Here is a 12081-nt window from a genome sequence, read left to right on the forward strand (position 1 = left end):
ATTTAATTAGACGACATATGCTAGTTTTATGGCCGCCCAAGAAATAGTCAGGCACGGGAAGGGTTTTGTGGCTCCCGGTGTTTTCTTTTCTGTGGAAAATGGGTCCAAATGGCTCTTTGAGTGTTTAAGGTTGCAGACTCCTGGTCTAGTTTAATGAAAAGAAGGACTAGGTGTGACATGATAGCAGTCTTCCAATATCTCAGGGGTTGCCACAAAGAAGAGGGAGTCGAGCTATTCTCCAAAGCACTTGAGGGCAGGACAAGAAGCAACAGGTGGAAACTAATCAAGGAGAGAAGCAACTTAGAACTAAGGAGAAATTTCCTGACAGTGAGAACAATTAATCGGTGGAACAACTTGCTTGCAGAAGCTGTGAATGCCCCAACACTGGAAGTTTTTAACAAGATGTTGGATAACCCTTTGTCTGAAGTGGTGTAGGGTTTCCTGCCTAAGCAGGGGGTTAGACTAGATGACCTCCAAGGTCCCTTCCCACTCTTTTATTCTATTCTATTCATATTTAAGAGGAGTAGGCTGGAGAGCAAGGTCAAGAGACACCGATGCAGAATGGTGAAGAAGCCAAGTTCTTTCTCATTTCTTGGCCACCAACTTCCAAGAACATCTTCATGCTTGCTGGAACAAGTTGCTGGTGAAAGCAAAAACATGGGCCTCCTGGAATGAGCCATGAGTCACTTTTGGGGGGGGCAGGGGAAGAACTGAGAAAGATTAATCACTTTATTCTCTTGCCTTTTGAGAGAGGGGGGGAAAAAATCCTACACAAGTCACCATCAATCAATATCTCATCAGGAACCCAGCATATGTTTTGCAGAGTATGGCTTGCTTTCCTTTTCAACCACTGACATGCGATTAAATCATCATGTTCCCTCAATGAGCCGTCCCCCAAGTTAGAGGTGTTAGGCTATGGCGAGCACCAATCCCAGCTAGCAGGATACATTATCTGGGAGTTGTAGTCCAGCCCGTTCATAGGTGACTTGGGAGAAGGTGAAGTAAGAGTGGCATGAAGAATCTTCTATGGAGATTCTCAATCATCCAGGACATGGTTGTCCCAAAGGAGCTTTTTTTCCCAAAAGGCAACTGGATTTTCTTGGGTTTATTCCTTGAAAACGTTTTCACTTCTCATCTAAAGAAGCTTAGTGTTGAGGGTAAAACTGCCCTCTGCAAAGTAGTGCAACGGACCAGACAGCGAATAGATACGTTGCTTAGCAAAACACACAGATACTCTCTGCAGCAACACAAACATTCATTGCACGTATCCGTCCCAGGGGCCGTAGTTTGAGGACCCCTGATTTAGTGCCATATAAAAAATGCAAATAATTTTTCTGCGGACCACCCAAATTTTCTCACGGACCCCCAGTTGGTGACCGCTGTTTTAGAGGGAAGAACTTTTGGTTCCTCAGATCTAGAACGAAGGCCTGTTATTAGTAGATGTTCTCCTTGTTCTGCCTAGCTCCTGTTCAAGCCTTATTAGCAAATAACTCTCCCTAATCAATTTTGGGCTGATTCCCTCCACCGATACAAATGTAATAGTTTAGTTGAAAACTCTCCAAAACTCCTGGAAACTCCTATGTATCGTCCCAAATAAACTACATAGAGATGCAAATACAGTCACCAGTTGAGCTGAATCTAAGGAGAGCACAAGTATTAGAATACTTACATCCACTGAGCCATTACCTTTGTCCTACAGAAGTAAGTGAAGATTCAGGGGGTCTTCAAGAAAATATCTGAAGAAGGCAAATACTTGTTTGCACCCAGTGGCATTTCACTGCATCTCACAAATTTTGATGCTGGAAGAGCAGATTGGCCAGAACAACTCAAGAAGGACTCTGATAGAAGATAGAAAACATGTGACAGCAATTCAGATCTTTAGTTCTATTCATGCACTAACTGGCAGTTAAGTCAGAAGGCTCTTGAGACGAGCTACATCCAGCCTCTTATTTAAAACTCAAAGGTTGGCAAAGATTCAAAGGGATGGTTTCTTCCGTAAGCTAGTTGATTACAGATGCTGGAAAAGCCCTAATTAGAAGCAGAAAATTGCACACTGTAAACCTTAGAGGTAGCGGGGTCCCAGATTTCACTTCCCACATCTCCTTCTGCTCGTGTCCCCTTCAGCTGGGATTCAGCCGGTTCGCACAGGTTCGGTAAAACTGGTAGCTAACTTTTTGTGCAGTTCGGTGAACCAGCTGAATAGCGTGCCTTGCCACACCTCTCCCCTCCCCTCCAAGCCACTCCTCAACTCACCACCCACCTGCTCACCTGCCCATTGCCCGGCTGGGTGGCAGGGCGAGTACCTGGGCGTGACAAGAAGTGACTGGGAGCGGAGGGATGAGGCAAGCGGTTGGGCATGGTGAGGAGAGGCTGGGCGAGATGAGGTGCACCTCGACGTGAGTGATGTCGAGGTGGCCACGCCCACCCCGTCACATGACCACCCAACCACGCCTACCCAGCTGGTCATTAGGGCAGAGAACCGGTTGTTAAATTATCTGAATCCCACCACTGCCCTAACCAACTAGGAGCCGGTTACTTCTCAGTGGTAAGAGATAAAGGACTTCTGTGCATTTTTATTTTAGCAGATCTGCCAAGTTGGCAGGACCTCTGCCTCTGATCTTCGCTTCCTGGAGCTGGGAGAAATGCACAGAGAAACTTCTTCTGGCTGTGGCATTTGTGGGTTTGATGGACCAAAAGAAAAAGAAAATCTGGGATCCACCACGTACGATGAAGTCCCAGACTGCTTCTCCAGAGTTTAGTGAATTAGCAACACAAATTCAAAGAAAAGATGATCAAGCAATCATTCCAATAAGATGTTTCTAAGAAGAGACTAGGCCAGTGAAGGCTAACCTTTTTGCCATCGTGTGCCAAAATCGGGGGGCAGGTCACGCACATGCGTGTCCACACCCATAATTCAATGCGCCCTGGGCCGTTTCCAGCCTCCAGAGGCCTCCAGGGGGTGAGGAAGGACATTTTTGCCCTCCCCCAGGCTCCTAGAAAGCTTCTGGAGCCTGGGGGAGGGCGAAAAACGGGCCTTCCTCACCCCCACGGAGGCCTTCTGGAGGCCGGAAACAGCCTTTTTCCTGACTTCTGGTAGGCCTGGATGGCCTGAAAATCAGTTTGGCTGCTGCAGCTGAGCTAGGGCAATGCTTGCGTGCCCACCGATATGGCTCCGCGTGCCACAGGTGGCACGCATGCCATAGGTTCGCCATCACGGGACTAGGCAGTCACTTATCTGAAATAGTATAGGTTCTCCTGCTTGAGGGGGGGCTGGACTAGATGACCTCAAAGGTCCCTTCCAGCTCATTCATTCTATTCTATCCATGGTAAGTACTTTTGTGTCCAAAGGTGAAGCTTCTATAGGTGTCGCAAAATGGTGAGCATCTAGTTTTCTTTCTTTTGATGAAGGAAAGGCGCAAACAAAGCAAGCTTAAATCTGGATAATATTTACACCTTAGGGACTCGTCTCTTATATAGTGCAGGAAATCCACAGCTGGTGAACGAGCTGTAAGCTGCAATCCTACACGATGGCTAAGCTTGGTTGGTGTTAAACCTGCTTTCTTAAGTTTAGCAAGCCTGGATGCACTCAACTCTCCGGTGAATTTACTGTAAGCTTCCTTATGTATGCAAAACCCAAAGTGGAGTAATTTAGCTTGCTGTGTGATGGTTAATAATGAAGTGGTGGAAATGTATCCTATAGCACAGCAATAATTCCATTTCTCTCCCTCTCCCTCTCCCTCTCCCTCTCCCTCTCCCTCCCTCCCTCTCTCACTGTCTCTGTCTCTGCCTCTGTCTATCTCTCTCTCTGTCTCTCTCTCTCTCTCCCTCCCTCTCCCTCTCTCTCTCTGTTTCTGTCTCTGTCTCTCTCTCTCTCTGTCTCTCTCTCTCTCTCCCTCCCTCTCCCTCTCCCTCCCTCTCCCCTCCCTCCCTCCCTCCTTCTCTGTCTCTGCCTCTGCCTCTGTCTCTGTCTCTGTCTCTGCCTCTGTCTCTGTCCCTCTCTCCCTCCCCTCCCTCCCTCTCTCTGTCTCTCTTTGTCTCTATGTCTCTCTTTCTCTCTCATCTCTCTGTTTTGGTTGCTTTCTCACCATGCACAGAGAATTTTGGCCTTGCCGTGGGATTTTGGCCAGTGATGGTATTCAGCTGGTTCAGACCAGTTCAGGAAAACCGGTAGTGGAGATCGTGGGTGGGCCGCCCCCCCCCCCCCGCCCCATCACTATGCCATCCTATTTAGCCACGTTTTTGAAGCCGGGGCACTTGCGTGGAAGGCGCATGTGCGAGCAAAGTGCATGCCCGAAAGGCTAGGCGCAGGCATGGAAGGTGCACGAGCGTGTGCACGCGTGGCAAACCGGTGGTAAAAATATGCGAAACCCACCTCTGCATGGGATCACTGGATGCCCACCAGTAGAGAAACAGAGGGAGATGGAAAGATACAGGTCTGTCTTTCTTTCTTTCTTTCTTTCTTTCTTTCTTTTCTTTCTTTCTTTCTTTCTTTCCTTCCTTCCTTCCTTCCTTCTTTCTTTCTTTCTTTCTGTCTGTCTTTCTTTTCTGTCTTTTTTTCCTTTCCTTCCTTCCTTCCTTCTTTCTTTCTTTCTTTCTTTCTGTCTGTCTTTCTTTCTTTCTTTCTTTCTTTCTTTCTTTCCTTCCTTCCTTCTTCTTTCTTTCTTTCTTTCTTTCTGTCTTTCTTTCCTTCTTTCTTTCTTTCTTTCCTTCCTTCCTTCCTTCCTTCCTTTCTTTTCTTTCCTTCTTTCTTTCTTTCTTTCCTTCCTTCCTTCCTTCCTTCTTTCTTTCCTTCTTTCTTTCTTTCTTTCTTTCTTCTCTTTCTTTCTTTCCTTCTTTCTTTCCTTCTTTCTTTCTTTCTTTCTTTCTTTTTCTCTGTATATCTGTATATGAGAAGCTGGCCCTATTCTTTCCACGTCTCTCCCATCCATGGGAATCTGAACAGTCAACATCTGAGGATCTTCAGCCACAGATCTGGGGAAGACTCTTTCCGAGAGCAAGTCTGGGCAAAGTCTTCCCTCCCTGTTGCTTAGAGGACGCAGCTGAATCCCAGGGAGGATTAAAGCCGTTCTCCGGCATTGGAGGGGACGTTGATCAGACCACCGGAACGGCAACTGTCATCAGTTGCTCCTCATGGTTGAACAGCAACCTCACAAGCACCGGCTGCAAAGCCCCTGGCGGGTTGCATGTCAAGACCTTCGCAATTGGCAGACCGGTGCCGATCTGCTTCTTTAGGTTGTGGCCCTTGTAGAGAAACCTACAAGAGGCGATTTTTATTTGATGAAGGGGTGGGGAATTTGTGGTGGGTGGGAGAGTGTTTGGGGATTATTATGTGTGTTGGACCTGGTCTTTTGGGTGTTAAGTGAATTTCATTGTATGGGTATATACGTACATAAAGTTATTTATTCATTATTTGTATCCTGTTCTTTATTATAACCACCCTGTGAGTGGAGCTGGACTGAGAGAATGCCTGGCCCGAAGACACCCAGCCAGATTTCATGCCAAAAGTAGGACTAGAACTCACGGTTTCCTGGTGATCAGCCCAAAGTGACCCTGGTTGGCTTTCATGTCTAAGACGGGACTAGAACTCACGGATTCCTGGTGATTGGCCCAAAGTGACCTAGTTGGCTTTCATGTCTAAGATGGGACCTAGAACTCATGGTTTCCTGGTGATCAGCCCAAAGTCATCCAGTTGGTTTTCATGCCTAAAACTGGGACTAGAACTCACGGATTCCTGGTGATTGGCCCAAAGTGACCTGGTTGGCTTCCATGCCTAAGATGGGACTAGAACTCATGGTTTCCTGGTGATCGGCTCAAAGTCATCCAGTTGGTTTTCATGCCTAAGGTGGGACTAGAACTCACGGATTCCTGGTGATCGGCCCAAAGTCACCTGGTTGGCTTCCATGCCTAAGATGGGACTAGAACTCATGGTTTCCTGGTGGCCTAAAGTCACCCAGTTGGTTTTCATTCCTAGGGTGGGACTAGAACTCACCATCTCTTGGTGATTGGCCTAAAAGTCACCCCAACATGCTTTCATGGCTAAGCAAAGAGATTCGTCCAGTGCTTTCAGGAAGCAGAGATGCCTGGGTTGAAGAGAAAGGGATGTAGATGAGACTAGCCAACTTGCCTTGGGAAGTTGACGCTGCACCAAGGTTAGGAAGCATTACAAGAGGAAGAAGAGAGAAATGAACATTTGGAAAAAATGCAATTGTTTTCTGTATCTGCTCTATCGATATCTTCCAGCAAAAAAAAAGTCCATTAAATTTGAGTTCCAGCGCAGGGAGGAAATTTTTGCCTGGCAGTTGAGCTGTTAGTGCTGAGAGGGCACCAGAGAAGCAGTTTCCGTAGAAACAGATGTTAAAATAAGAGAAATCTTTCTGAGCAACTCCCATATGTTTCACCCAGTTTCAGCTGCCTGTTTAGGAAGGAAGAGGGGAAACTCCACCCCGATCTGCCTTTAAAAATCAAGAGGAGCTAAAACAAACTCTTATTATCAAAGGAGATTTTTCATCCAGCCAGGGACAAAAGATTGGATATTTAAAGCATAATTATAATTCGTTCTTTCTTTCTTTCTCTCTCTCTGTCTCTCTCTCTGTCTCTTCTCTCTCTCTCTCTCTCTCTCTCTCTCTCTCTCTCTCTCTCTCTCTCTCTCTCCCTCCCTCCCTCCCTCCCTCTCTCTCTCCCTTCCTCCTCAAAAGCAAATTGCTTTTTTTATGCCTAGAACTTTCTGGGCAGGAAAAGAAGGATCTAGAATTCTTTTAGAAATCTACAGAGAAGCAGAAAAGGGGGCAAAGCGGAGCTTTTAAAAAAAAACAAAGGAATTAATTAGCATAATGAAATCAATAAACCAAACAGCAGGGCTCTTGGCTTTTGGTCAAATATTATTCATATCATTGGTACTTCTAAGCAAATAATGATTTTTTTTAAAAAAAAAATATTGTTTGTCTTGATCTATTCGGTAGCCAAACTGTGAGTGGGGAAACTCAGGAACAGCCCATCTGAAGAGGTTCTCTCTCATTCGTGTTGGCTCTAATTTGAGTATCAGGATTGAGATTTTTTTTTTTAAAGAAAAGATAGAATAGAATAACAGAGTTGGAAGGGACCTTAGAGGTCTTCTAGTCCAACCCCCTGCTTAGGCAGGATGCCCTACATCACTTCAGACAAATGGTTATCCAACATCTTCTTAAAAACTTCCACTGTTGGAGCATTTACAACTTCTGGAGGGAAGTTGTTCCACTGATTAATTGTTCTCACTGTCAGGAAATTTCTCCTTAGTTCTAGGTTGCTTTTCTCTTTGATTAGTTTTCACCTGTTGCTTCTTGTCCTGCCCTCAGGTGCTTTGGAGAACAGCTTGACTCCCTCTTCTTTGGGGCAGCCCCTGAGATATTGGAAGACTGCTATCATGTCTCCCCTAGTCCTTCTTTTCATCAAATTAGACATACCCAATTCCTGCAACTGTTCTTCATATGTTTTAGCCTCCAGTCCCCTAATCCTCTTTGTTGCTCTTCTCTGCACTCTTTCCAGAGTCTCCATATCTTTTTTACTCCGTGGTGACCAAAACTGAATGCAGGATTCCAAGCGTGGCCTTACCAAGGCATTATAAAGTGGGATTAACACTTCACGTGATCTTGATTCTATCCCTCTGTTTAGATTAGTTCTAAGCTTCAAATAAGCTTGTTTATTCAAGTTTATCCCCATTGCTGCATGGATGGGACCAGCAGTGTTCAGCCACAGCCAAAAAACCCAATGCAAACCTAAATTGCATTAACAGAGGGATTGAATCAAGATCAAAGTTGCAACTGCGAAAAACAATCATAGGACACAATTTTTTTTCAGTGCCTTTGAACCTTTCAACGGTCACTAAGCAAATTATTGTAAGTCTAAGGATGATCGGTGTGGTCTCAGATATAATTGGAGATCCTATATTTCCTCCACTTAATTAAGAGCTTTGTAGGATCCGAATTAAAGGGAATGACAGCAGGAAAAGCTGGTTGGTTCCCCAAGATTTTGGCCATGGCCGAGTTAACTTTCTACATTATATATTTGTTCCTTTTCTTAGAAAAGCCATCGCAAATTGGGAGGGAGGAAAAAACAGGAATGCCAGCACCGGGATTTGCTCAGCTCCTGAGGAGTTAATGGATAGAACGGGTTTCCTCCTCAGCCATGCAGAAATGGGTTTGCTGCTACATGTTTTCAAGATTTTGTTTTTATTTTTTTACTTCTAAGTTAGCAAATAGACCAAACATTTCCTCCGGGCTTTGCTTTCAGGCACCAACCAGACCCGACTCTGGTAATTTTTGTTTTGCAAGATCAGACAAGGTCAGTCAGAGGGTATTGTGCAAAAATAGAGACAAGCTAGGAAGGTGAGGATAATAACAAGCTATTTTCTGTGGTGTTCCTACCTGCAGCTTTCCTGGGAAAACGATTTGGAAAAGCAGGAGTGTTTTTCCCAGTTGCAGCTGCTTCTCCTTCAGAGGATCTCTGGGTGAATTGCCTCCCCCCCCCACCATCACACACACATCAAGGCACCCAAGGAAACCAACCCCAAAGAGCATTTGCACGTTTTTCACATGTGAAAGAGAGATGATATAGAGAGGAGAGAGAGAGAGAGAGAGAGAGAGAGAGAGAGAGAGAGAGAGAGAGAGAGAGAGAGAGAGAGAGAGAGAGAGAGAGATGGGTGGATGGATGGATGGATAGATAGATAGATAGATAGATAGATGGATGGATGGATGGATGGATGGATGGATGGATGGATGGATGGATGGATGGATGAATGGCTGGGTAGATGAGGGATAGATGGATAGATGGATAAATGAATGGGTGGGTAGATGATGGATGGATGGATGGATGGATGGATGGATGGATGGATGGATAGGTGGATAGGTGGATAGGTGGATAGGTGGATAGATGGATAGGTGGATAGATGGGTAGATGGATAGATGGGTAGATGGGTAGATGGATAAATGAATGGGTGGATAGATGATGGATGGATGGATGGATGGATGGATGGATGGATGGATGGATGGATAAATGGATAGATGGATAAATTAATGGGTGGGTAGATGATAGATGAATGGATAGATGGATGGGTGGATGGATGGATAGATAGATGGATAATGAATGGATGGGTAGATGATCGATGGATGGATAGATGAGTGGGTGGATAGATGATGGATGGATAGGTAGATAGATAGAAAGGGAGAGAGATGAGAGAGAGAGAGATGGAGAGATGGAGAGAAAGAGAGAGATGGAGATTGGTAAATAGATAGATGAGACAAACAGATGATAGGCAGGGTAGATAGATAATGATGATAGATAGAGAGAAAGAGATAGATAGAGATGGAGATAGATAGATGATAGAAGATAGATAGATAGATAAGAATAGATAGATTTTTCCAAGGGACCAAATCTCCTTTCTTTGCCTTGCTTGATTTCCCCCACCCCCACCTCTGAAAATATTGCCTGGCCCCTCCCCAAAATGAAAGAACCAGGGAGCTTCCAATAACCCGCAGCCCTTATCAGCAAATGGAGAGGAAGAAGTAAGCGAACTAAAAAGGAAGGAGGGGAGCCAGCCGTCTCGTGGCAATTCAACATTCCTCTGCCCACGCACGCCTGACATTCTGCGAGCGACTCTGTGTGTGTGTGTTTGTGTGTTGTGCACACGTGCGTGTGCGGCATGGGACTCTAATTTGTTTTGCCAGGATCTTCACGCCACTGCCAACCTGATTAACTGTCCTTCTTGCAAAAATGATCAAGGCTCCAGGGGTTAGGAAATCAATATTTCTTGCAGCTTCTCTATTGGGTGATGGGTGTCAGGTCTGCATTTGATCCTTTACTATTTGCATCTCTCTCTCTCTCTCTCTCTCTCTCTCTCTCTCTCTCTCTCTCTCTCTCTCTCTCTCTCTCTCTCCTTCATCCCCTCCCCCACCCGTGAATGCACAAGCAAGAATGTCCTGAGAAAATCCGGGCCATAAATTCGATGTTGGTTGAAATCAGTGGCAGGGACAGAGAAGAGGGGAATTTAATGCAATGGCCCTTCCAAACGGAGTTGGAAGGGACCTTGGAGGTCTTCTAGTCCAGGCAGGAAACCCTACACCACCTCAGACAAATGATTATCCAACATCTTCATAAAAACTTCCAGTGTTGGAGCATTCACAACTTCTGGAGGCAAGTTGTTCCATTGATTAATTGTTATAACTGTCAGGAAATTTCTCCTTAATTCTAGGTTGCTTCTCTTCTTGATGAGTTTCCACCCGTTGCTTCTTGTCCTGCCCTCAGGTGCTTTGGAGAATAGCTTGACTCCCTCTTCTTTGTGGCAACCCCTGAGATATTGCAACACTGCTATCATGTCTCCCCTAGTCCTTCTTTTCATTAAACTTGACATATCCAGTTCCTGCAACCGTTCATCGTATGTTTTAGCCTCCAGTCCCCTAATCCTCTTTTTTGCTCTTCTCTGCACTCTTTCTAGAGTCTCCACATCTTTTTTACATCGTGGCAACCAAAACTGGATGCAGGATTCCAAGTGTGGCCTTACTTCTGAGATATGGGAACACTGCTATCCCTATCACCCTTAGTCCTTCTTTTCATTAAACTAGACATAACCAATTCCTGCAATCAATAGGGAAAGAATTGAACAGAACAGAACAGAACAGAACAGAACAGAACAGAACAGAACAGAACAGAACAGAACAGATATGGAAGGGACCTTGGAGGTCTTCTAGTCCAGCCCCCTGCTTAAGCAGGAGAACTTATACTACTGTATGTCAGACAAGTGACTGTCCAGTCTCCTCTTTAAAACCTCCAGTGATGGAGAGCCCACGATTTCTGGTGGCAAGCTTTTTCCACTGGTTAATTGTCCTCCCTGTTAGGAAGTTTCTCCTTCATGGGACAATGTTGGTTTTCGTTATTTTGAGGCCAAGCTGGATCGTGTCAATATATGTGAGCTGGGATATACAACTGTCAAGGGACAGGGGGTATTCTACGAAGGGGCAGAGTTAGCCCTGGAGGGAGGCTGGTTTGGAGAGGTGTCATGAATTCCCCAGGAGATAAAACAGAAGCTTTGAAGCTTGGCAGGGTTAAGGCCTCCGTGTTTTGCTTTCTACAATCCCCGAATCTTTTTTTTTTCCCTCCTGTGCAAAACAACGGGCCAATTTTATAACTCCATTCATCTGCTTCTCCGATCTGGACTTAGCAGTAAATCACCCTTTTCCTGATCCCTTCACAGCCAGAGCAGCTTGGCTGAAGTCTTCCCAGACATGATTTGGCTGGATTAGAATCTTTATTACAGACAAGAATGAAGTCATGCTAAACAGTTTGATTGCCCACTGCCAGGGAGAAGAAATAAATGGCTTTTTATACCTCCGAAGGCTTCAGCTTGCAGCCTCCCAACCTTGTCAGTTAATGGACTCCTGATTTAGCATAGGGGGGCTTTAAAGCAGTGGTGAAATCCAATTTTTTTTTACTACTGGTTCTGTGGGCGTGGCTTGGTAGGTGTAGTGTGGCTTAGTGGGCGTGGCTTGGTGGGTGTGGCAGGGGAAGGATATTGCAACATCTCCATTCCCTCCCCACTCCTGGGGGAAGGATATTGCAAAATCCCCATTCCCTCCCCACTCCTGGATATTGCAAAACCCTCATTCCCTCCCGACTCCAGGGGAAGGATATTGCAAAATCCCCATTCCCTCCCGACTCCAGGGGAAGGATACTGAAAAATCCCCATTCCCTCCCCACTCCAGGGGAAGGATACTGCAAAATCCCCATTCCCACCCCACTCTGGGGCCAGCCAGAGGTGATATTTGCCGGTTCTCCGAACTGCTCAAAATTTCCACTACCGGTTCTCCAGAACCTGTCAGAACCTGCTGGATTTTACCCGTTTTAAAGTTCAGCATCTCAGCCAGGGGTGGTATTAAGCCAGTTCGGACTGGTTCGGGCCAAACGGTAGTGGAGATCACCCACCCACCCGCCCTGGCACTAAGCCACATTTGCCACATTTTTGAGGCTGGGTGCATGCGTGAAAGGCATGCGCGCAGCTCCCCCGGGTTGGTTCCTTTTTCTGCTAACAGAGGGCTAGTGAAACAAACTAAAAAG

Source organism: Pituophis catenifer, unplaced genomic scaffold (genome assembly GCF_029215685.1).
Source record: "Pituophis catenifer annectens isolate HBS135680 unplaced genomic scaffold, rPitCat1.0.hap2 SCAF_11, whole genome shotgun sequence".
NCBI classification, from domain to species: Eukaryota; Metazoa; Chordata; class Lepidosauria; order Squamata; family Colubridae; genus Pituophis; species Pituophis catenifer.